This window comes from Oreochromis aureus, linkage group 15 (assembly GCF_013358895.1).
Source record: "Oreochromis aureus strain Israel breed Guangdong linkage group 15, ZZ_aureus, whole genome shotgun sequence".
Taxonomy (NCBI): domain Eukaryota; kingdom Metazoa; phylum Chordata; class Actinopteri; order Cichliformes; family Cichlidae; genus Oreochromis; species Oreochromis aureus.
This window is the reverse complement of record NC_052956.1, coordinates 19,298,902-19,326,135: the sequence shown is the minus strand read 5'-3', so window position 1 is coordinate 19,326,135 and position 27,234 is coordinate 19,298,902.

Genomic DNA, 27,234 nt, shown 5'->3' with positions numbered 1-27,234 from the left:
TAGGCCACAAGGCATTAACCAAAATTAGCTTGCGGTAGTTTATGCTTGTTGCCATACAGAAAGACCATGCATGGATGAAAGTAGGGTTGGAATTGCACCAGGATCACCACTCCACCTCTACTTTGACAGCAGAGATAGAACCACGTCATCTCTGCTGATATAAAGTATTTCAAGGACTGACAGTGAAAGCATATTTTTTTATTGTATTATTGTTTCCACTCTCCACTGTTTCAGGATGCAGCATTAAAGTCAGTCATCACAGGTGAGGATATGTAGACTGGACCCAGGTTATGATATTGTATGCTTCCTTCATGCATGACAACCTCACTGTTGTCTTGCAAGTGGCCTACAAATGTTTTTTTGTGTTTCATGACAAATACTGATTCTTGTCCGTGTTTCATTTTTCATTCATGCCATGCTTTAAAAGATATTTCAGCAGTATGGTTATATGACATATCATAATTACATCTCCACTGCTGAGCTGCCTTTCTACCGTTTGCTGCTGCTACACTCAGCCGCACACCTTAAGATCATTTCCACGTACTGATGGTTCTCTTCTGCTTATCAATGCTATGTAAGGCCTCACAAGGAGAGATTGTCTGCTCCAAGCCATGTATTTTTGTGATTTTTAATATGCGTAATGGAATAATTATCTTCTGCTGAATATCTGTTGGAGTGCTGAGTGTAGATTTATACATCTAATTTCACTTGGCTGGAGGTGGTATGTGGGGGAATGGCCACACCGCGGCTTGTGCAGAGCCCTAACAGAACATTTTCTACATTACAGCTGTTTCTGAATCTGGGTGTAATGAAGTTTCAGGATGAAGTTGCCTGACTAAAAATCACTTGTGCTGAAAACCGTACAATCCTTAGCGCACTGTAGCCATAAGAATATCTTGCAAAACTGCGATAAACAACACCGCATATCATCACATTTTTCATTAAGTGTTAACGAGACACTGTGGCCTCTCAATCACGTATTGTATTTGGAAGATGTTATGTTGTCATAGAGATGAAGAAAAACATCCTCTCATGGTGGGATAGGGGCCAAAAAGGTGAAGGATTATAAAGCTCTGCTGATGCAGATTGGATTACTCTATTATCCAGAGCCTCCTCATTTTCCCAGGAGATCGTACACGTTTCTAATCCTCCAAGGCTGTTTTTCTCTCCCTCTGTGTTATCTGCCATTTTGGCTAGAGGGAGTGTTTGTCTGATTCTTATAGTTTGGGTTACCCCGCTCCTATACACCATCACGTTATTTGGCCTAGAGAGGGGCTTTGTGCTTGTCCAATCTGGTTATTTTATAGTCAAGTGTATTACTCTGGGAAGATGCGCTTGCAGAGGTGTTTTACACAGACACATGCAGTTAGTGTGGAATAGATTCTGTGATACAGGAGGATGGCTTCTTAGTCACATTAAAACATGAGGATACTCCTCAGTGTAGGAAATGTTCAATAATGCTGATTTATGAAGTGCAAATATTAAAGACCTGGTCAGGGTCGTTGATCTTTGATTAATTTACTGCGTTACCAAAAACTGCAACTCAGCCAGGAGCTTTAAACTTAAAGTCATATTGACTTAGTAGGAACTTTAAAGACAAACAAAAAACTGTGTAATTTGAAATTATTGAACATATAAAAAAACAGTGATCTCCTATTCACCATTAAATGAGAAAATACAGGAAGTAGGATGCAAGTACTGTACAGCAGTACATACATTTTTTTTATTGCTTTATCATCACAGTGCATTAAGATTTCCAGATTTTAGAATCCATTTTGGGACACTATCGAGAGCATAATGCACATTATCTGTCTGCTTTAAATATACTTTGTTCAGACTACTACAGTTTGCCTTGGATCAAGAACCACGGACATGTGAGGCCTTGCACCCATTCAGACAAAGGTGATCACAAATCTGGAACCTGAGATGTCCAGGATTCCTTTTTCTCTTAAAAAAATAATGTAAATATAGTCAAAAGCAAAACTGAAGTCTCAGATTCGACTGGTTGACTGTGCTTTTGTGGTTATTTTTATAGGAGGAAGCTCCAATAGTTTTCCAGGGTTAATCTTGGGCTGGGAGATTAATCAAATTTTAAATTTTAATTAGGATTTTGCTTTCAGTGATTATGAAAACAGAATAATCTGGATAAACTGATTATCCTTTGCATACTACAGTATGAAACACTCATTTTTTTCTTGTTATAAATAAAGTGCACTTCTTGTTTTTTCAGTGCCATCCCTAAAAGCTCAGACTTTCTTCTTGTTAGGTTCACTTTGAGCCAAGTTGACTACAGGACAATCTGTGGTCAACAACAGGAATCTAAAGGAAGTAAAACTCACAAGGTTTTCTTTGAAAGATTATTAATGACAGCCTGGAGCTGCCTTTAACTCTCGGTTGCTTACGGTCAAGTTTTCTGCAGTGCAGACAGTTCACTGTCAGTTTCAGCTCTCTGTCACTCATGGTAAATCTACTACAGCGTAGACCTCTATTTTCCGCTGCGCCTTGAATTACCTGCATTGGAGGCAGTCCAGAAAGGACCAGCAGCTGCCTTCGTGAGACTGGCTTTACACCCCAAAAATACTCTAGTCAGTGCCAAACTCCCTACCTGGTGATGCCCGTCATACCTCTTTTTTTTGTTTGTTTTGAAACCAAAAAAAAAAAAAATTAAATTAAAAAAAAGTATATATATCTTTTTTAAAAAAAAAAATAAATGCATTATATTTGCTAATTTTAGAAATAATTGAGGGAATAGGCAACAAAACCATTGCTCTTTCATGGCTGTGAATCAACCAAATATGATGGAGATCGCTCAGTGTAACTTACTTAATCTTATATTTACTGATCAGATACTCAGGTTTCATCTTGATGAACCGACACCTGACAACTGACACCATGTTAATGAACTCAAATGAAATTTTCCCCTGGTACACCTTGTGAGGTTTTAAGTTGTCTTGAACTCGAGGAAAGTTAGTTTCACTTCACTATTTTCTCTATGGCTGACATCCTTCTGCTAGGTGTGGGTTAAAGTGAGGGCATTTGCACATGGACAGATATATATACACACACTGAAGCTTAGAGCAGAGGAGCTTAAAGAAAGTAGCTTGACCATAAATAACAGCAAAATGCAATACATGCAAAGTATGTGAATAAAATTAGTGCAGACTGATTGATTGAATCAAGAACCCATTTGTTAAAAAAGTGCAAGATGAACATCCATCCATCCATCCTGACTGACTGACTGACTGACTGACTGACTGAAGGAAGGTAAGTAAGGTAAGTAAGGTAAGTAAGTCAGGGTGCAGTGACTGAGCAGGGCATTCCCGATCCCATGGTGCTACCAGGCTAAACAAATGACACAATTTGTCTAGTGAGTTCTGGTTTTATTCCAGATGCCTGAACCATACATTTGGCTCCTTTTGAGGTGAAGGAGCAACAATCTCTTTGTGTATCTCCCACTGGAAAAAAAAAAAACCTGACTATGGCCTCCACAATCACACTCTAGTTGTATAATCAGTGAAACCAGCTCATTAATCTGCCCCTATCTCTGAGATAAAGTTAAGCTCTGTTGCACTGATGGGTGGTAAAGATGTCTAACCCCCTGCCTGTTCCAGAAAAGCTTGACTCCCCCCTAACAGGAACGGGGAGGTTTGACCGAGGCTCGACACCTGGGGCTCTCTGGCACCGGAACATGCCTGCAGTGATAATTAATGAGAATTACTGTTGCCGAGAGAGGCACTTTGGCAGGGAGGGCGAGACAGAGGGAGAATTGGACTGAGAGGGGATCATTGAGACATAATGACTGTGGTGAAGAAGACAGAGATGGAGGTGGTGGGAGGACAAATAAAAAAGACTAATGTGATTATTTTTCTAGTTTCAAGAAGACATACTAGTCTTAGCAGTGGCATGTTTTTTTTCTTCTATTCTCTGAGTGACAAATATATTGGGGGTTCACAGGTGTGCATCTCATAGATGTCATAATTTATTTAACTTTAGGTTTCAGCTCTGCAAGACATGAATGATGGTTTTAGAGTGCATTGGTTGGGAGGCTTTTGAGGCATTATGTTCTGACAGGAAAAAAGTTTCTTCTTTTTTGAACAGCAAAAAAAAATTCTCCTCTCTATACCCCTCTGAAACTCCACTGCATAAAACGCATGCTTAGTCTCTCGTACACTTGAGTGGAGAAAGGAAACGCCTGAGGCTAGACTCGCTGTGATGAAACAGATCCTAGGGAAAAGGCCAGGAAACCCAAGAAAGTAAAAACCAATGCAAATAATTAGTTCTGAGCTAATAGTCCTCAAACTGCAGAGTAAAGTGGACTTTCAGAGAAGCAATGCCGGCCAGATTCTTTTTACTAACACATTATTTATAGTCGACTCTCACTGAAGATTAATACTCGATATAATAGCTTCTTTGAGGAAACAATGCTCATTATTATATTCATTTGCAGCTTTTTGCATTTAACCAACTAGCAAATGTTGAATGTGTCACCAGCTTTTCATTGTGCAGATTTCATCACAAAGAATAAAAGCTATGCATTTAACTCACATTAGCATAATTTTGTTTGCTTTTAACCAGCCATATCATTTGAAGCATGTTCATTAGCCAATTTCCATTGGGCATGTTTTTGATTTTTTGGCCCTGATTTCATGGTTAAAAATCTCTTCAATCGGTGTCCTCCTTCTGTCAAGAAGGAAATAAAAACACTGATATTTGCAGGCTTTTTCTGGCCCATGTTTTGCTTCCTAAACCATGCAAAGGAATGTTTGTAGAATCATTTGACTGCTTTTGCATTTTATCTTTATTGAATTTTTATATTTACAGTGAATATTCTCCATTTATTGGGGCAGTAGAAGAAAGTTTGTTCTTTCCTCCAGTCTGCATGTCCAAGTTTCTGCGGGCAAGCTACTGCCCTCCGATTTGCTGCTGATGCATCTGTTGGAGATTGAGTGAAAGCATTTAAGCATCGAAAAAACTGCTTTTGTGAAGGAAGCCCGTAGTGAAAAAGCATTTTGAGTGCTCAAATAGAGTGGGAAAGTGCTATATAAGTACATTCCATTTACTGTAAAGTAATCAGTGATTTAAAGAAAAAGGCAGAGAGGGATACAAATGTGAGGCCACATTTCCTCAAAAACATTTCAGTTTTGATCTTACTGTTCAATTTTATTGCTACTGAGCGCTTGTTTCATTGTATGAATGCATGATCAAGCATCAGCAGCTCATTTTAGAGAAACTGAAATTGGAGAAATCTGCTACTATGACATGTTAAGTTGGAATAAAAATCTGCAGACTTTTCAGTGCAGACACTGGGTTGGGTGTCACTGAATAAAAAGGCACTTTAACCACTCGAGTCGGTGTTTTAGGATGCTGTTAGAAGTGCTGAGAGCTGCTGGAGTCTCAGCTCGAGTAACATTTTTCTTACACATAACACATTTGGACTCACTGTCCTGCTTCCAAGAACTTACCTGTAGAGTGATGGTGAAGTTTAAAAAGCTTCCTGCAAATTCACCCATGAATGACAAGCAGCAGTTGTAGTCAAATCTACAGCTGTGCACAGATGGCAGTGATAATTTTCCTGGGCTTTTTAAAAAGAAAATCACTGAGGGTGAAAGTTTTGACCAACAAGAGAGTGAAAAAAATCTCATAATTCTTAACTGAAAATGTGCATTTCCTCCTGAAAAGTGTGATTTTTAACATTTCTTGGCCTCTGTGATCTTTCTAAACAAATCAAAATTTCAATTTTTTACAGTTTATTTGAGTCATACAGCAAATAGCTCATGCCCATGTCTGCAGAATATATAAATTACCCAGCCATATAGGCAATAGCCTTATTGTGCACTGCCTACAGTTGCAGACATAGATTGCTTCGTAAATCTTACTGCATCAATTTGTCTAAAAGAGACAGGACATGGGTCTCTGCAGCTGTTAGTATTTAGTACTGTTAATATTTTCTATTTCCAGTCAGAGCAAGCTGAACAGGTTTATCATCTTGTACAAAAAAAGACACTTACTTTGAGATACAGATAGATATAGATATATCTCATATACAGATACATATACAGATATAAAAGTCAAAAGTTGAAAATACAGAAATTTATAGGAAAGAATCAGAAAATTGACCAGAAAATGGGGCAAAATGCTAAGAAATGATAAGATAATAATGATAAGAAACTTAAGAAATGTTACTCCTGCCCACCTCTCTTGGTCCCAATCGTTAAGCTTCAGTGGACATGCCCTATTGTACTGCAGCAATTGTATTTATTTGAAGTAAATACGATGGAAGAAACACATTTTGTCCATACAGAGACACAGGCCAGAGACAGGGTGCGCTCTGGACATAGCAGGCTATTGAAGGAGTAACACAGAGAGAGTAAAACAAACCATTCACGTTCCCATTTACACCTTTGGCTGATTTTTAGAATCAGCAGTTAACTTAACATGCAGGTTTGTGCACTGTGGGGGAAGCTTGAGTACCTTGAGAAAATCTGCACCGACACAGGGAGAGCATGGAAACCACACAGAAATGTTCCATCCAGCCAGCTATTATAACCTAATACATCTTTACCTGCTTTGCTGATATTCATCCACTTATGGCCACTATTGAAGCTGGTTACATCAATCATCACTGTAAACAAGGTTAGATACAATATGTTTTTTTTCTTCTATGCTGGAAAATAAACTAAGTGGCTGAACATAAGCAGCCCTGCTGTTCTGTCTGTGCTACGGCACAATTTTCAATTAGTACTTGAACATTGAACTAGCACTATATTAATAGAGTTTAACATTAAATTGATCTGGATGCCTGGTTGCAGACCCTGTTATCATATGTTCGTTGAACAATGGTCTCCTTAAAACTTTTTTTTTTTAAGTTGCAACTAGTTTCAGATAAATGTAGTAGTCACAGTGACACAGAATTAATGTGAATGCGTTTCAGTACCCTTGTGGTTTTCCCTCCATATAGACAACGGATTACTCCTTTTTACTTTCCGTCTATGCATTTTAAACAGAACAAAATTGTATGTGATATAAACATCCCTGATGGACACTAATGAAGAGGATGGGTCATAATGAGGATGTCTGACCTCAGTTGCAGTGGGCTGAAAACACTGTGCTACCTACACTCAGATAGTAATTGCTTTTTTCATTTAATGAAATTCTTCTCGCGGACAGTCCCTCACCTTGAGAGGTGTCCTCGCATTTTCTTCAGAAGTGGAGGCAAAAGTTTCCATCGACTGTGAGGAGAATAACTTCCCTGTTTTTATTTTATTTTATTTTATGTATTTTTTCTCGACAGTCTCTTGAGCTGAGTGACTGGTGGAAAGAAATCCCTCTCACCTTAAATGCTTCATGGATCTGTGTGCTGGCGAATGCAAAGCAGAAAGACTGACAACCTCTAACGTCACGTCCATTCAAAACTGAGTTTGCATTAAGAGGATTACTACCTACTCAGATATTTTAATACCTTGCATCATTCATATAAAGAATATAATACCGAGTCATGCTGTGTCATATTAAATAAATGTTGCCTGTGTTTAATGCTGTGTCGACATGCAAAGCAGCAGCACAGCAGCTTCAGTCTTCTATCAGAGTCTACTTGGGATTCAGGCACAGCGCTGTTGTGTAGTTCACCCACACTTACAGATACTGTCAGTATAGCTGCACATGTAAAAAGCAAGCAAACTAATTCAAATAATAGGACTGCAGCGATGATAGCCGAGTATCTTACACAGGAAAAAAAATCCTGCTTGAAAAATAGTTTGTGCACAAACTACTTGTATTTTTATTATTCTTAAAGTTTCAGTTCTAGCATAGGTTGTGGGTTTTTTTAACTGTTGAATTTGATTGTGAGAGTTATTTGTTTTTGAAACCTTTCAACCTACTTATCTCCTACTTACTGCAAAGTATTTCTCCACCGTAGTATGCAGCAGCCAGTATCAGTTGTTTATATTGTTCCATAACGACTGGATGTTTATTCTGAGAGATGACGTAAGAAAATGTCCAGTGTCTTCTGCTTTGAGCAAATGTACCCTGTATCTTTTTGTTTTTTGTTGTGAATATCACTGATTTAATCACATTACATTTGTATTCACTCAGATTTATTTTCTCCAGTGAATCAAGTAATCTTCTTCACTTAAGCCATATTATTATAAGATGACAAAAACAATATAATATATAATCTGAGGTACAACTTTTATTTTATATTTGTGTGAATCACATGGAAAAAAACTGAGTGCATTTAGGCACGCAGGCACGGTCAGCGGCAGTTCTCCCGGAGAAAATGCCTCGTTTGTGTCCGAGCAGAATGACCAGACTGCTTCAAGCTGATAGGAAGGCGACAGTAACTCAAATAGCCACTTGTTACAATCACGGTGTGCAGAAGTGCATCTCTAAATGCACAACAGGTTGACAGGAGTGGCATCCAGCTACACTTGGTGCCACTCATGTTCGCTAAGAACAGGAAACTGAAGCTACAATTCACATGCATTCACTAAAATTGGACAGTAGAAGATCGGAGAAATGTTGCCTGATGATTCTTGATTGTTCCGTGATGTTCAGATGGTAGGGACAGAGTTTGTTGTAAACAACATGAAAGCACGGATCCATCCTGCCTTCATTTCAAACTGATTTTTCTTTTAACTTGACGGTGAGTTCACTGCAGGCACCACATCCCAATCCAACATAGTACCTTTGGGATGTGGTGGAATGGGAGATTCAAATCGCGCATGTGCAGCTGACAAATCTGCAGTAACTGTGTGATGATGTCATGTGAGTGTGGACCAAAATCTATGTGTAATGTTTCCAGCAAATTCCTATATTAACATAATGTGTAAATAGAAGTTGAGGATAAAATTTGAATGAGCCCATTTCCCCAATCACTTCTAAAGGCTGATACTGATACTCAAACATGTTTTTTTTTAATGTAAAAGAACCAAGAAACACTGAGGGAAGGGTATTTGAAAGAAACGATGAAAATGAATTTGTCGCTGCTTCCTGATGGGTTAATTGTCAAATGTTGATGCAGTTTCTAAAACATCTCAAACCTCGGTCTCTGCTTATGAATTCACTGTTATGTCCCCACAGACCAACCGTGGGTTGTTGTGGGGTGTTGCTCTTTCTCTCTCTCTTCTCTCCTTGACTGACTCCCCTCACCAATTAGGCCTGGGAGTCCTTAAGCTGACAGAGAGGAGATGGCTGAGGCCAGAGTTCCTTTGTGTTGGCAGCGTTTGAGTTGTGTGGTTGTGGCTGTTTACTCATCTGGGTGAAGGAGTATTTTTTATTTTTTAAATGACTTGTGGATTTAACTTCATTTGATCAGTGAAGTTTTGCTTCACACTTTTTGTTCTTGTTAGTTACAACAGTGTAGCTGTCTCAGGTCAAAGGTTATTTTCTAAAAACTGATTTCACCTCCCTTTCACTTTGTTCTCCTTGACACTTTTTTCATCGCTCCCTTTTTTTTGGATTACTTTCACATTTAAAAGAACATAACCAAATAATAAATACAGCAACCCAGAACAATCAGAATTTCCTTGTCTTTGTGGTTTGTAGTCTTCAACCTCTATTTCTTCCATTTCTGTCAACATTGTTCCTCTTGAATTCTTACCTTATGAACCAATGAATTTCACTTACTATTTTCAGCTTGTGTTGGTGGGTCCAGTTTGTCTTTGTTATCGCTTTTTCACAGGCTGCTAACTGAATGAATGGATATCTGACTTGACAAAATATGTCCAGTCATTTTACCAGAATACAACACTATACATGGCCAAGGAATGTCCTCAGGCTTTTGAAAACAACCAAATGAAACCTCTCCCAAAAATGTACAATGTCTCAGGAGAAAGCCAAAAGACTTGAGAATAATTACTGCTTGATATTGTCTCCAACATGGCTACGTTACTGAGAGGTTTACTCCTGATTTAGGGAGGTACAAAGAACAACACAAGTGGGTGATGATGAGGTGGATTATTGTGTTCTCCATATACATAATCATTCATCTTCAGAAATATTCACACTTTTATCATTACTGTTTTCCATATAATTGCATTTCCTTTTTTCTCCCTTTGTTTTTCTAATTATACTATTTCTGTTGACATTTACGGTTGGGTTGACTGACTTCTACTAAACCCTACATTTTAAATATGTAGAGTGGTCCTTGTTGCACAGCAGGTAGTTTTGTTCCATTGTTCTTGCTTTTCTACCTTGGACTTTTGGGTTAGAACGTCATAAAGCAGATGGTAACTGGTGATTTGCTCGAGGTGTTGTGTGAGTGAGAGTGGGTGAAGCCATTGAAAGTCTGTATTAAATAATGCAAAATAGCTAATTAAGGAACTTTTACCAATGCTGTTTGGACGAATCAGTAAAAAAGTATTTGAAAGCAACTTCATTTAATCCTGTGTCTACCTTTGTCTATGTTATGCATGATATGACCATGGAAATAATGGCAAATTGGCCTCAAAGTCCATGTGATTTTACTTTTAATTTTATGCAAACTTTAAGGACATTTTTTCTTTTCCTTGAAATGACCTTAAACATTTTTTGTATTTCAGTAGTTGAAGGGGCTGCAAATATGTTGATGAGTTTTTTTTTGCTTTTAAAGTATTAATCATAAAGTCTACAAAATATAAACATAAGATCCAGTCGTAACCCCCCCCCCCCCCCAGAGGCATCTCTAAACAAAGGCAAATGCAGTAGTTTTGAGCAGTGGCATTTTTTTCTTCATAAAGTTCTTTAATTATTCATATTATTGTTTGTTGCAAAGCGGCATATAGATGTTTAACATAAACAAATGTTTTTCCGATGAATGCACTTCTCTCCTTTGTTTTTTGCATCCTGGAATTTTTGTGTTCTGAATTATTTGGAAGAGAAAAATTCACTGTTGCCTCTGGGCTTTTTATTATCTGCACTGAACAATCTGTGAACCCTATGTGTGACCGTGTTTTCCTATCTTTGATTTATATCGTGGAAATATCTCAAACTGCTGGCTGAAAGCCTGCTACATTTCAGAGCAATGTTTTGAGAACTCTACATTTATTTTAAAAGGGTAAGAAAACAGCTTGTTTGTGTACAAAACTATAGTGGTTTATCACAGCAATGTATTAGTGACATGCAGTGCAGAGTGGTTTAGGAGAATCTGAGTTTGATATTTGAAGATTGCCTCAGCCTTCAAGCTTTCTGTTGCTAATCTTACACAGAAACAGTGTTTTCTCTGTTTTTTATGTTCTGACAAAACAAACAATTTAGAGAATTTACCAATTTTGTAACCAGAAGAATAATTTACCAGCTATTATCAAGAGTACCTACAGTGTAAGTTTTAACATATCACTACTTTCAAAATGTCCAAAAAGTAAAAGTAACATGCACATCTGATAAAAACGAATATAATTCCAGCTTTTTAAACTGCTATATGTTTCATATTTTGCCCACTGCTGACTGTTGTTCCTCAGATAAAGAAAGGGTTAAATAGTTATTAAGTGGAATTAAGTTCGGGGGAAAAATAATCTTACACATCTACTTGTCTACATACATTAAAATATTGACCAAACAATCTTTAGAAGTGTCTTTAAGGTGTGTTTAAAGCTATTTTTACAGATAATTTCATGGTTGATTTTACAGATAAAGATTCAGACTAACCCATGTGTCTAAAAGTAAGAAATCACTTAAAACAGATTTTTTTAAAAGTATTTATTCTTTTTTTTAATCAATTTGCAAATTTCATGATGTATATTTTATTTACTAGTGGACAACTGCTATTGCCCTTGTCTTTATATTTTAGTAAGGGCTAATTAACCATGCTCCTGTGTTTTTCCTGGTGGTTTGCTGGCCTGGTTTGCAGTCTGTCTGTCCTGGACTGTAGCTGGCAGTGGTTGACTTTAGCTGTGAGCTCAAGAAGCTCCCCAGACAGCACAGTGAGATATTGCCTGTTTATATTGTGCTGATGGGTAGTGATAGACGCTACGCAGCGGAGATATGTGCTTGCTCCGGTATTTAGTCCTGCTTCGCTTTGTGTTGTGCATACTCACCCATACACAAACATCCCATTAGTGTTTAAGGTCTTCACTGTGAGTGAAGATGCAAATTTCAGCAAAGTAAACTGCAGATGGACCACCATGAAACCACCTTACACTTGCTTTTGTTTAGTATAAAATGTGACATAATAAAATATCGGGGGTGAGAGAGGATCCTGTAACTTTTTGCATTTTGGAGGAAGTTTCATTATTTATTTTGTGCATTCAATATAAAACTGTGGTATTGGCAGGTCACGCTTTGACTAGGAGATCCGCAGTCAGTGCATCTCTAGTTGGAGTCTAGATAATAGAATTTAAAACTGTGGGAAACATCTAATCAAACTCAAAACGGCTTTAACGGCTACAATAGATACAAACAAAAAGCAGTTTTTGTGCAATGAACTTCATGGTTTCTACCAAGTGACCAGAGTATTTAAGCTTTGAAGGATTTACCTTCAAAACAGTTGCCATGCAGGTCTATAACCTAGTTGAATACCCCCATTTAAAAAAAAAAAAAAAAAAAAATCTGAAAGGTTAAAAGGAGAACCAAAAACAGTAAATATGCTTTAATATAATAACAAATCAAGACTTTCACACGATTTTGTTGAAGCTGTTTTTAAAATACTGTAAATCTCAATAGAAGGAACAGTACATCAAGTTTTAAATTTACACACACATTTCTAACAGTGAAAAATGTACTCATGCATGATATTAACACTGAGATTTATAGAAGTGGTGGTGTATTTGAACCCTTTCAGCTTTCCAGTAATAGTAACACCACACTGTAAATAACTGGTATAAAGTGCATTTAGATTTACGTCCACTCTCCTCAGAATGAAAAATGAGTCGATGAAGTTCAGGTGTGTGTTTGATTAATACCCCTGCCTCTCTCCCTGTGTCTTATGGCAGCTTACAACCTCCTGTCCTCTGGGAGCAGAAGCAGGAAAGTCTAACAGAGTCTGACAGTCATTGTAACCGCATCCTAATTAGATTATTCAACGACTATATTAATTCAGCAGCAAATCACTTTACTTACTTAGCATCAGACTGTCGGGCAGTGTTGTGGAAAGCCGGAGCAGCATAATCAGGTTTTCAGTGCCCTCAGATCTCTGAATTGTATTAGCCAAAGTCAAAGAAACAATGCTGGCCAAGTATTGTGTATGCAGCAGAAAGTCAGAGGGTGGGGCCCGGGGCCGATATTTGAATCTGAACAAGCTACAGGCAACAACCCTTTAAGTTTATGTTGACTACAGAAGATTTTATGTTCTCAGTTACTGCAATGTCTTAAAATGAGAAATGTTAACCTGCTCAGCAGGATAACTATAAAGCACAGACTTTAAAAATCAGTTTCTTGTGACATTATAAAAAAAAGTATATATATATACCTCTTTAAGGCCTCAAGACTAGTAACATTCATACATGATAATATTAGAGACTTTCTAATGTTGATCTAGAAAGCTAGTGGCTAACACAGTCACAGTAGTTATCCGATGAGACGTCCATATATATGCCATTAATTCTTATAACATGTTGTCAAGACCATGTCAAAGCATTGGGTGGAAATATAACCCAAGCCTTCAAGTCATAAGACATCTCATGGTCTCATATCAGAAGGGAGATAACGGTGTACAGTTTTACCATATTTTGTTCTGTATTATTTTGTATTTACTGACTTAGATAAAATGTCAGTTGCACTCTCAAACACCACGCCAAAATCTTGAGCCACTCCTTATTTTTTGTTTTTTAAATTTCTTCCAAGGAGCCAGCCTGGGCCAGCAATAGTTCTCAAGACTTTCTGCAAGTTTTTAAAAGCTTTTGTTTGACTTCTTTTTTCACTCATTTACAGTCCAGTCCTTGTACATGACCATTTCAAATGGCATTTCTTTTTTAATAATTAGCCACGTAACACTGAACTACGAATAAAACAAGATAAAAACGGACAAGTGAAGAACAAAAGAAGAAGTTTCAGACCTAAAACAACATCTGTTGTATCTGAAAGTCATGTCCTTGCAAAGCAGGAAAACAATCCAGCAGAGTTGATCAATCTTCCACTGAGACCATTTCCGATATGGATTTGACAAACATTAGTGCCAAATCCATATCGGAAATGGTCTCAGTGGAAGATTTGTTGTCAAGAAGGCTTCATAAGGCAGGTAAAACCAGACAAACCCAAGGCATTAGGTATAATAACACAAAAGATTGGGCTGAAAAATCAGTGGCAGCAGTGATAAGTGATGAGTCCAGGCTTGAAATCTTTGCTTCAAATGTATTTTGACAACAGTTTCATTTCAAACTATTGGCCCCACACCTCAACTTATTGACAGAGTGTGGAAACAATTTGACAGAACAATGAAACACAGCTAACATCCAGAGAGTTTTTGAATGTGCTTTGCAAAGCCTCGAGAACTATTCCTGAAGACTACTTAACAAAATTACAAGAAAGCTGCGTAAGAGAGTTCGGGCTGTATTGAAAAATAAAGGTGATCTTATCAAATATTGACTTTATTAGCTTGTATAAACTCTGTTTTTGCCTTGTATACTGCTTTTCCATGTATTTTTACACATTTCAATAAATTTCCAATTTTCCTAGCAGACTATGAAGACATGAGTAGTGGATTGAGACTTTTGCATAGTACTGTAGTCAGTGGAGACAACCTGCTAACCATCACCACCAGTCATTGTCCGTGGTGCAGGGTGTGAGTAAAAACATCTCGTGTGTGTGTCTTAACCAGGGCTTTTTAAAGAGAAGATTTAAATGAAGCACATACTATAACTGAGGAAGAACAACTAATATTTTGCTAAAATCTTCTAGGTTGAACTTGTGCTCTAGGATATCATTTTGGGAGTACACAGTACACCTGACAGCAACTGGATATAATGAGTACTGAAGTGAGGACGACTATCCTGCAGCTAACTGTTTGGGATATGTACACGTACCACTCCACCCCCTACTCATAACTGTAACAGTCTCTCTTCTTTTCTGCAGTCTCTGATCTGACAGTGCAGAACAGCTAATGAGCTGTGGTCAGTACTGGCTGTGGCTGATCAGCTTTGGCCTCCATATAATGCATTTGGATCGGAAAAGAAAGGATAATCCACTGATTTGGGTTTTTTGTTGCAATGGACTGATTTTACTACACAGTGCTTCTCCAGAATGCCAAAGCTTTAAAAGTATAGGCAGCTTTACCTTTCTTTCATTTCCCTTTTTTTGTAGTGATAAGAATCCAGCTGAGAATCTCCCTACTGTGGAAAAAGCTTTCACAACATAAATATCAATGGGAATGATTACAGCACTTTACCATGCTAATCTGAATATTTGGTATAAAACCAGCAGAGAGCTGTGAGTCAGCTTTACAGTTGTAGATATTGAAATTGCTCACAGCTGGATGCTGCTCACTCCATAATGCCTCTTCAGCTCTCACAGCAAAAGCTCAAAATTCAGCAGGTCTGTAAATTTGTGCTGATTGGTGCTACAGCGGAGCTGTCAGTGTTACATTTTCTTTGACCTGGCATGCCTGAACCTACAGAAATTTATTTTGCTTGACAATTGGAAGTCCTTGAAAATGAGCCTGAACTCTGTCGTCCTTTGATTGACCTATTGGGCTCCTCAAACGTGTTCCCCTCTTTATTGCTAATATTCATCTGAATCCTCTCAGATCAGCTCTCCTGTTCAGGAACTTGGCTTCATTGAGAATGCAGCAATGGATTCTTTCACCTTGATGTTTCAACAGCCAGTTTTCTCAAGGTTGCTGTGAGGGCAATACAATCAGGCAGTGTTTGCAGTGAAGGAACATCCACAGTTTGAGCCTTTGTAGATGTAGCCTTTTAAAGGAAAGCTCAAGGGTTTGGGGAATTAACAATGGTCGGTGTGTAATAGTGTGCATCTATTTCTGTGTGTGTAGGAGAGTTGTGGTATTATTGTAGGATGTTCTCAGGGCTTTGAGTACAGGTTAACCTTCTCAACAGTGGATTGAGGAAGACAAAGAGGCAAAAGGAACATGAAAACAAGCGTGAGGATAAAGGACTTGAAGAGAAGTATAAGAAAACAGTGACTGAGAAGGAATAGAAAGGAGTTTCCAGAGTAGAATAACAGAACAGTGAGTAAAGAGTTAAAGGAAAAGACAAAGTAGAGATGGAAATGGATGAGGAATAAAAAAAAATTGTATAAAAAAAGAAACGAGGAAGAACAAAAGAGGCAAAGTGTTTGTATCTCTGTTTCTCCCTCGAGGAGTTCAATGGTTGGCCACTGCTTCGCTTCAGCTTAAGTGTATAATTAATCAAGGATTATTTTGCTTCCTTCCACTTTCAGAGACAGTCATTTTTGCTTTTTCTTCATTAGTCCTTCTTTTCTTTATATCTCTCTTTAATACTCACGAATGCCCACGTTATTATTTTGCTTTGCTACTTCAACTGTCACACTTAATTCCACTTTACGTGACATTCTAGTGTTTCCCACTGAATTGCATTGTAAATGTGACAGTAGAGTGGGAGTGGCTGCGTGCGGGGGCACATGCAGGGCATACCTGCACTTTTATAAATAAATTAAAAATAAAACTGCATATAGTTTTTGACTATATATAATGGAGTAATTATCAGCTGAATTGCCAGTAATGTCTTCCTCTTCTAAAGCCTCTGAGCGGCACTAGCTTTCTGTTTGTTGTTGATTCTGGTCCAGTCCAGCTTGCTGTGGATCAACAAGGACTAGGACAAAAACAGGGTTTCACCAATGGTTCTGAGATCAGAGAACATGTTGATAAAAGTTTAAAGCTTTACATGAATAAACATTTAAAAAGTCATCTTCTTGTGCACCTCTGATCATTTTCAGTGTCTCTGTTATTTGCAGATCTCACAGTGGAAGCAGCGTTGTGTCCACATTATACTTATACCGCTATGATTTGTGTTGGATCTCATCCAGTGTGTTGTAATGGTGATTCTTTAACTCGATTTTCTTTTATGAGAAATGGACAACGAGAGATGGAGGCAAACCTGGAGTGCAGTTCGAGCAGTATGTGTGCGGGCAAAAAAACAAAACAAAACAAAAAGGCAGCATTTCCATGTGCTCTGAGCTGGCACAGGATGGCCTGCTGCATGCAGAGCAGTTCATATCATTCCCTCTGAATGTCCTCCTTCTCAGGACTGTAATGCTACTGTAATGTGTTCAGTCTCACCCAGACGGGTGAGAAATTCTTCTGAAAACTACAGAAAACTGCTCAGTTATGGCTGGAGACCCAGATCGCATCATCTGTGCTGTGTGGTGGGAGTGATTTATTTAAGAAAGGCCGAAAAATTCTCAAGATGTTGAAAAAATTGTCTTGAACTGCCTGAGAAGATGATTTTGAGCTACAGAGGATGATGACAGTGGGGGTTCACAGTGAACGAGGACATGCAGTCGGTTGTTGTAACAGAAGATAATGCTACAGATGGGGTGAGATGGAGGGAGATGATTGATGACCCCTGTGATGACCTCTAAAGGGAGCAAGAAAAAGAACAAGCAGAACTTCTCGCAAAAAAAGATGGCTGAACCAATCGGGGCGGCTGTAGCTCAGGAGGTAGAGCAAGCCATCTGCTAATTGGAAAGTTGGTGGTTAAATCCCAGGGTGCTCCAGTCCGCATTCCAAATATCCGTGGGCAAGACACTAACGCCAAGTTGTGCTCTGATGCATCCATCTTACTGATTTCCTGTATGAGTTCCTGTTCCCAATGTCACCCTGCTCAGCAAGTTGTTGAACCTTACACTAAAGTTGTTTCTGTAACATTGTAAAGCTGATAGGATTTTGGTTCACTTAGCATAACATGACCTCAAAGTAATTTATCTTGTTGTACAACAGAAATAAAATGAGAGATGTGAATTAAATTGAAGGTTACACTGATACTCATCATTCACACTGAGTATTAGGAGTGAGTGTGGCTGCTTCATAACTGTGTATGTGACCATGTGGATTATGTGACCTGCTTATAGATAAGGTTTTCTTCTTCTGGTAAAACAGTGGATTGAAGGACAAATCCAGTGCAGCACATAGTTTCCATCGAAGCGATTCCTCAGTTCCAGGTAACTGGATGGTTCTGATGAGATTGTGGTACATGTTGGTACAGATTGTTTCCACTTTAGAGTCTGGCAGGATGATCAAACGAACACAAACTGGGCCTCAGTGATCAATCTGCCAACAGACACTCACCTACACACTTGGCTGAGAGACACATTTTATTTCACCTGTGTGCTCCATTATTTTAGTTTGTTATTGGATTATAAATAGTTGTATAAGATACCTGCACTGCAGCTGCTGTGTGTTTAAATACACATTTTGTGCAAAATATACTGCGGCGTTTCTTTTCATTATTGATGTTTGATCCCTGGACTCCTGCTGTTGCTAGTACTTCTGATATGATCCAGTCATATCTTCTTTATTCTTATTGATTAATCCATAACCAGGGTTACATGCAGCTCCAAAGCTGTTGGAGGCCAGGACAGAATGCACTATTGTATATTTCATTTGCTCTCATTACATGTCAAACTATTGTATATCAGCACAGAAGAAGACCAAGGAGCATGTTTTCCCCCTAAAAATTAAGTCTTAAGTTCTACAAAAGAAAAAGATCAATAGCTCACACTAATAGCTCACACAGCAGGGCTCCACTTTTACCTTTTCATCTCCACAAAGAATTATGTTTCAAGTTTAACTGCTCCTCATTAAACGAAGTTTCACATTGGTGAAGTGTGGAATCAAATCTTAAAGACGGGAATGTTTCCACAGTTTCAGGTCGATTTTTAAGACTATATACACATTTACATTTTATTCCTCATGGTAAAACGTGAGACTACATCCGTGTGACCGGACCATGTGACTAATCACTCCATCGCTTCAGTTTTAGCCATCATAGCCAATGGACAGCTAATGTCAAGAAATGTAACCACCGCCTCAGTGTTTAAAGAAGGCTGAATTTATGAATAACAATTTCCAGCATAAACTGCCGTTCTCTGAACAGACAACTTACAGAAACCTGAAGTTCTTGATTTATGCATTTTTTCCCGTGTGGCCATGAAGCATATACTGGCTCTGTAAATGGGCAATGAGTCATTAAAAGTCTTTAAAAAGCCCTGCTTTACAATGTATAGTCAGGGCTGCAATGTTCTACCATTTGCTGAAGTGCTGTTATTTATCCTTACTCTTAACTTTTATTTGTGGCTGTGACTGCATAGATTCAGCCAGATGTCTGTTACTCTGTATGCTTAGCTCAAGGTTGTTCTTAAATCCTGGCAGGGGGAGTCAGCTGAGTTGAGCTGATTTATACAGTTTTTAAACCTGTAAAATCCCAAGACAGCCCTGTTCCAGCAGGGTTATGTCTCTCTGGACTAAAATTCATTTTAGACTGTGCCAGTGAGCAATATGAAATGCTGAGGTTTAGAGAAAGCAGTTACTATAAGTCACACAGACAGGACCTGGGGAAGACTGATGGCCGAGTAATGATGCCTGGATTATTATGCATTTGAAACCATTGCATTTTTTTTCATATACTACAGCAAAATGTAGTCCACCTCAGCTTTCAGATGCTAACCCTGAGTTAGTTTCTGGGAGTACAAACAGTGAACTATGTGAGCTGTAAAGTTTCATTTTTAATAAAAACACAGAATGTTTTTCTTTTTACAAGTAATTTGGGTTCATATTGTTTTAAATGCCTTGTCAGAGCACAGCTGCAGGCTAAATTAGCTGATTTGTTGTTACACTGTACAAACAAATGAGCAGCACAGGAAGAAATGTTGACCAACAGAAAACAACTGATTGACCTAGAATTGCTGTGCAGAAACCTCATGATGAATAATGAGAGCGTGTTGCCAAAAACTGAGATTAAACAAGGGGAAATGAACATCCCCTGAATTTGCATCTTGTGTTTTAAGCATAACAGCCCACCTGTTCTGTTTTGGCTCAAGCTTTTTTGGCGAATAGTGAATGTCAGTGTGTTTATTAAAAAAAAAAAAATGAAAATGTTCATAGAACTTAAACGAAAATGACCAAAATTATGTATTTATCCTACAATGAAGAATGAACTCTGCACCAACTTTCGAAGCATAAAGACAGAAGATCGGTATGTGTCACGGTCTTGGCTTCCTGTCTAATATCAGAGTTCTGAGTCATAATGGGATTTAACTGATATTTGTAATCATGTTTATAATGTTCTTTTTGTCATCTCTTGTTCCCACTTCCTGTTTTATTTTGGTAATGACCTTCTTTCTACTTTTACTTCTTTTGTTTTCCCACCTTTGTGATTGTTTATCCTACACTGATTAGTTTCACCTGTGTCCAGTTCTTATCACCTGTGCATATAGTTTCCTTTCTTTATCTGGCAGTGGTCACTTTGAGCGCCTTATGCACTCACTATTTTTATACACCACCATTTAATTGTTATAATTAATCTCTGTCTCTCTTCCACAGCATGTCTTTTGTCCTTTTTTCCTCCGATCACCCACAACTAGTCACAGTAGATGGCTGCCCCTCCCCGAGTGGTTTCTTCCTGTTAAAATTGAGTTTTTTGTTCCCACTGTTGCCAAGTCCTTGCTCACAGAGGTCATGTGATTGAGTATTGCTGTAGGGTCTTACAATGTGAAGTACCTTGAGGTGATTGTTGTTGTAATTTTGCACTATATCAATAAAGTTGAATTGCATTGGCTGATATAATACCACCCTTTAGTATCCATCCCTTGTACAGACAGGTGTGCAGGTTTTTAAGTGGTCAAAGGGTCCTGACCTCACCAGTTTACAGTAGCATAATGAGGCTGACCTCAGCATATAAAATGTAGGACACACACAGCTGAGTTTTTTCTGACATTGAGGAGCTGCCGTTTTATATGCAGCATCCCTGTTGAGCCTAAGTGCTTCACACACTCACTGCTTCACACACTCGCACATACCACGCCGACTCACCTTGAGAGGCAGGGTTATCTCGTATCTGAAGCTGTGATCAGCTGATGTACAGCACCTGGATACTGTGGCCTCACGCAGTCAACCCTGATCTATGAGGCAATTATGGTAAAAACGTCTGTCTAAGCATTCTTGGGGTGGAAAGGACTACCCGGGATATTAAACAGATTAGATTATACACAAAGTGAAATGTGATGGCAGCAGACCAAGAAAAAAGCCCTTTGTGTTAGCGATTAGTCGGTCTGTTAGATGGCTCCCTCCCCATTAAGATTTGTTCACCTCTACACTGACACACACACAGGTTAGAAGTCATGCTTGGCACCAGTTCAGATTCTTGTGTGTACACGTGGACCATTTAAAATGTACAGAATGCGATTCTGTGTGTTTGTGCTTAGCTTTACATTATGCACATTGCTAACAATCTGTGATATAGCAATGTTTTCATTGTGTTGGAGTGTGAGCAAGGAGGACACCTTTTCCTGACTTGACAACCTCTTGAGTTAATGTTTCATGTGATGTCAAATTAAAGCAGAACCAGATAAAATCATAGAAAACGACAGCACTCTCTCTAAAAACATGAACAAATGAAACTTCAGCACAAAAGGTTATTCCTCAAAGAAATACCTCTGCAGTGGACGTAATTTAAAAAACGCTATCCAGAGCTTAAAAACTGATATTTCTCAAAGCATTAAAAATGTTGCTATATTTTGGCAATATAGCTAAAGAGGGCAGCGCAGCAGCTTAAGCCACAGAAGAAGCCACAGAGAGCTGTGGCTCCTACATGGTCAGCCATGTGTGAAACATGAAATGGCCATAAGCTGTAATTGGTGATGTTTTAAGAAAATTGTTCTCTAAGCTAAGTGCTTTTTACCTGGTAGCTTTTCTGAAAATCAAACATATTCCCTTGAAAGGTGGTCGATTCAATCTTTAAATGGAAACGCTTTAAAGGATGTAGTGTTCATTATTATGCTAGCTCTACTGATAGGGGAGTTTTGAAAGCTGTATTGATTGATTTGATTTTGATAATAAGAAAAGGAGTTTAAACGATACATAGGCATAATTTCTGACCATGTAAAATATTTGTGATATTCTATATACGTGGGAACGAAGTACTAATATAGGCAACAATACCCGAATACCAGTGCAGGTTTTATAGTCATTTAATGTTCTACTGGTGGATCAAAACAAAAGAAACACTTGATGATAATAATCTGTGAGCCATTTTTGCTACGTCTGTATACACTGCCCAAGCAAATTAAGGGAACACTTGATCATCACTGTATAACACAAAGTGGTAGACATCACTGATATCGGTCTATTCAGTTAGTAAGCGTAAGCCATTCTGAATGCGTTACACCTGTTTCAGTGGCAAATGAAAATGACAATAGGTGCACTGGGAAAAAAAGCAACAACAAGAAACCCCCCAAAAGGAATGATTTTGCAGGTGTTGGCCACAAAACTGGTATTACCGTCTTTGTATGAGGAGGAACAGGAAGAGCTACATAATAACCTCGAGCTGGGTACTCGTGCATGTTTCTGACCATACTGCCAAAAATAGACTCCATCAGGGTGGAAAGGGTCCTCGTATAATTTAGTGGGACTTCTGCTCGCATCCCAGCACTCGCCTTTTTCGACCATCACTGACCAAACCAGTCATGGTGGGTGATGTTGATGCAGTGCAACTTTTTCACATATTTCCCTTATGCTCAGTGTGAACCTGTGCTAATCTGTGAAGAAAACAGTGCTCCCAGTTCTGGTGTTCTCTGGCAAATGCTAACGATCAAAGGTTTCCCATCAGAATATATCACTGTAAGAAGATAATCAGCAGTGGATTTTCTGTTGTGGATAATCATTGCAAAGGCGTTCTAGATTCTGTTGGTATTTACGGCTCAGTATTGATCTGTTAGTTTCATGTCATAAATAAACCATTTTTTGAAGTATAAATCTGTTGTGTAGCAAAGGAGCTTATACTTGAGACTGAGCAAATTTCCTTATTAATTAGCCCGTACCGTTATGTCAATAACACATAGACAAATAAACTGAAACCTTTACATCAGCTCTTCTTACTTTGTATTCTGTTTAAAGTGCATCCATGTGCGCTACATATTAAAAGGCTCAGTTTTGTTCATATCAGTTCAATGCTGGTATGAGTCTGTGGGAAGAAAATGTCAGATGAGGATACATGAATATTTTACCTGGCAATGGGAGATAGTTATGTTCCACTAGATGATGAATTTAACTCGTTCATTTGTGCCCTTAAATGCACTCATCGTCCTTGTGGCTCTGGTTACCATTCATAGGTGGTTTTACACAGGTTGAACAGCCGGAGGCCATTACCTTACTCTCATAGCTATTTAAAGTACTCAAAATATGATGCATGGCCTAGCACTGGAGATTGTAGTTGAGGTTTCACAAATTACAGTGTCTTCAAAGTGAATCAGTCAGAGCACCGCCAACCAACCGTGGCTGCCCCAATTTTAAGTGAAACCACACCAACAAAACTTAGCAAGTGACCAGTTCCCATCTCTATTAATTTTATATGATGGAGTGAGCTTTTCGGTGCATGCTGAGAAATCATTGCTTGAAGCGTACAGGAAGCACGGGAAAAATGCTTTATCTTTATGCAGAATGTGCGTGTTGATGGCCACATAAGGAGCAATTCAATTTGTCCAAAGAAGGTTCTGCTGTGCCTGTAAGGTTTAAGCTGCTTTGGTGTGATCAGAAAGAAACATGAGCCAAAAACAAAATGTCTGTGGAGCATTAATTTCTTCCAGCAACGTCCTGGGTCATTTCATTCCAAGATTTGCATAAGGAAGGGAGAGGGAAAAAAGATTAAGGACTTTTGGATAAAATTGGCCAACTTGAATGCAAACAGTTGCCTATTTGCATGCTGAAAAGCAAGACACATCATGAATATTAATTCTGAGACTTGAACACCTTCAGGACTGAATAATAAAGCCAAACTGGAAGTGTCAAAAACTGGCCACTGGAGGCTGGCATCAAAAGTGAGGCAATCCCCATAAACTGCCATGTTTAAATGCTTGAGATCAGATTTTTTTAAAATTGGATTTTAAAAGAACATCTGGTTGAGTTCAATCTCACAATAATTTAAACATTTAAAAATAACTTGGCACTTACGGTTAAAAGTTACATTAAATTGTTAATTTTCTTGATGTGTTTTATTGATGTTTGCTGTTGGGCAATCTGGGTACTGTGAGCATCTCACCAATAAAACAACTCTCTGAGGTGATTGTCTCTCAGTTCATCCTTTATCACATCATTACATGAAGTCACTTGATTCACTGCCTATTTAACAGAAATTGGTGGTGCCTTAAATTGCATTCAGGACTACCCTTCGATTATATCTTTCTTGGGAACTGTACCTGTGTTGTAAATTTCAGACTGCTGTATTTTGGGGATGGACAAACACAGCAAATCAAACTAGTGTCTCTTCAGTAGTTCAGTGTCATCTATGTTTTATCCTGCTGTCACTGTCGTGACCCGTTTTGCCACTGGGATGTGTTGCCAGATTAGCTTAAATCATCTCGGATCAGTATAAAGTATCTCAGCATATGGAAAGTCATTTCTCAGTCTCTTCACTCATCACTGTGCTGTCCCGATCTTCCATCGTGGAAAAACGTCAGTGTAAGTAGTAAGTGCCCTCAGCACCAGATGGTTTAGTTCAACTCAACAGCTATTACTGTTGATTAGATATCAAAAAGTAAATAATCCACAGTTAAGAATCAGCTTCTTCCTGGGACTATTTGAGGGTTGAGTGAGTGTACAGCCTACTTTACAGATGCATGTGTGCATGCTTGCTTTAAATAGCTACAAATTCAGGCAACGTGACCAGAGGATTATAAGATCTTTACATCTCTCTCAAAGGGTGTTTTTCAGGAACAGGGGATATATTGCAGGCAGTGAAGTATTACTGAAAGAATGAATAGTGGTTTGGTTGCCTCTATACTTGTGGTCAGTTTTAATCATAATTTAAAAATGAGATTAAGTCATTATTTTTTGTAAGATAGTAGCTATGACCTAACTGAGATTTATTGGGCTTGGAATCATAAAAAGTTATTTGTTCTTTGTGGTCAGTAATGTCAGGACACACTTTGCCTTTGAGAGCTGATCTATAAAAGCTTTAAAACTGCAGAAAATAGCGCTGCTTTTCTTAATTTCTGTCAGTGCTGAGCTTGGTGTTAATGCTCACTGAGAGCTCTGCATGGTGGCTGGTCAAGTATAAAAACAGTACAACGACAAGTCTTCCAGATAAATGATTGTACGTTGAGTGTTTGCTGCACACACAATATTTGCACTTGAGTTCATTGCTCTCACTTATTATTTTGAGTGTTGCTCTGGCTCATGAGGTAGAGCAGGTCATCTACCAGTCTGAAGGTTGTTGGTTCAATCTCTGGCTGTTCCAGTCTGCATGCAACACAGAGTTGCTCTGGATGCAATTATCGTTGCATGAATGTCGAATAGCTGGAAGTGTATGCTTAAAGTGTTTGAATGAGGCTTCTAGCGTAAAGAGCTTAAGCAGACTAGAAAAGCACTATAGAAGAACCAGTCAATTTAACATTTTTCTTTTGTACTTTGTGGAATTATTTTTGCTCCCATACACCTGACAAGAACTGATGCACTGCTACCACACTGAGAGCGTAATTTATATTTATTTTAAAACTTCCAGGATAAGACTGCACAGACTTATAAAAATATCTGTAATCGCTTGGCTGACACTGAGCACTGTTCTGTTTTGCAGCCAACCTTCATGGTGATGTTTTAGGGCTGAAATTGAAAATGTTGTGATCGTAAATCAGAGATAATTAAATCTGCCACATTCTTAAAATAAGAGCGCTAACTTACAGTCCTTAGTCAAACGACTGTCAATGGGCAATTCAATCAAAAAATAAGGAGCTCAATAAGCACCACCAGTGGTTACCTCACACTGTGGGAAATGTCTTTATTTAACTTGAGGATTTTATGGAAACAGTACAATTATGATGTCAAATGAGCCATTTCAGGGGCAATTAAACTCCCTACACATGTCTGGAATGTTATATTGCCAGCAGCACTTTGCTCTGAAGGTGCGTATCTCGTGTTTCACAGATTAAATACATGTATGATGCACCTGCTGATTTTTGGCTGGCTGCACTCAGATGTTTCTCTGTGTATGTGTCGGTGTGCATGCGCTCAGTCTACCTATATTTGAGTGCTGCACGCATCATGTTTGCCTTGTTGCTTTAAATAATTCATTAGACGTAGGCAATGCTGCTCCGCTTTGAAGAAACATCTTCTCCATTTCTGCAGTGTGACAGTATTTACATGTACAACACTGATCGCAGCTTTGCCTAACATAACGGCATGTCACACCAGGAGAAGACAAACTCTGTCTGTCCTAATGAGAGATGACAAACAGCGGCCTTTTTATTCCTTTATAAGAAACCTTTGCTCTGTAAAAATCTAATTTCTGCAGAATCCCCCGCTGGGAGGATATTTCCGGCTTATTTAATCATAAAATTGAACGTGTTGCTTTAGAAACGATTTGAATTGGAAAGTCACTTCGCTTCACTGATTTACTGTGAAGCAGTCATAATGGTGAGCAAAGCGGGAAGAGTTAGGAATTTCAGAGGAGAGCGAACGAGAGAACTGTCCTGAGAGTCGCACTTTGATGTTTATTTATTGTTTGCTGAGCGATCCAGATCGACGAGTGGGCAATGAGAAACGGCAGCTGAGGTCACGAGAGGCGCAATTATTTAAATTATAATCCCCAGCTTACATCATTTGTTTCTCTGCCCATTGTTGCCTTCCAATCTTTTTGTCCCCAGTCTGAATCTCTCTCTGAACAAGCAAATGGGTTTTGATTCTGGTGAATTGAAAAGGTAATTGTTAGCTGGGAAGCAGAATTGATAGCGTCATGATTGTCCATCCAGCACCATGTGCTGTGTTTCAGATATGTAACAGCATGAGTGTACTAATATGAAAACATCTGGTCAAAGGGTGTTTTGGCTGAAAACGTACAGTCTCAATGGAAACCTGTTGTGTATAATATGCAGTTGAAGATAATAAGTGTTCTATATAAGCATGAAAAGCATTTTTTTTTTTTTTTTTTTGCTATTTACATGTACACCAGTTGCTGCAAGGACAGGAACAATGTGGCGAAGAAGCAGAGAGGAGACATCCGTTATATGCCAGGCTCAGACTGCAGCTTCCTTAAAATCCTAACTCATTTTGAAATTGGGTTACATCAAACACAACTTTCCTTCATTCAAACAAGCACACACTACAAGGCTCGAAAATAACACCACTACACACATCACAGGATA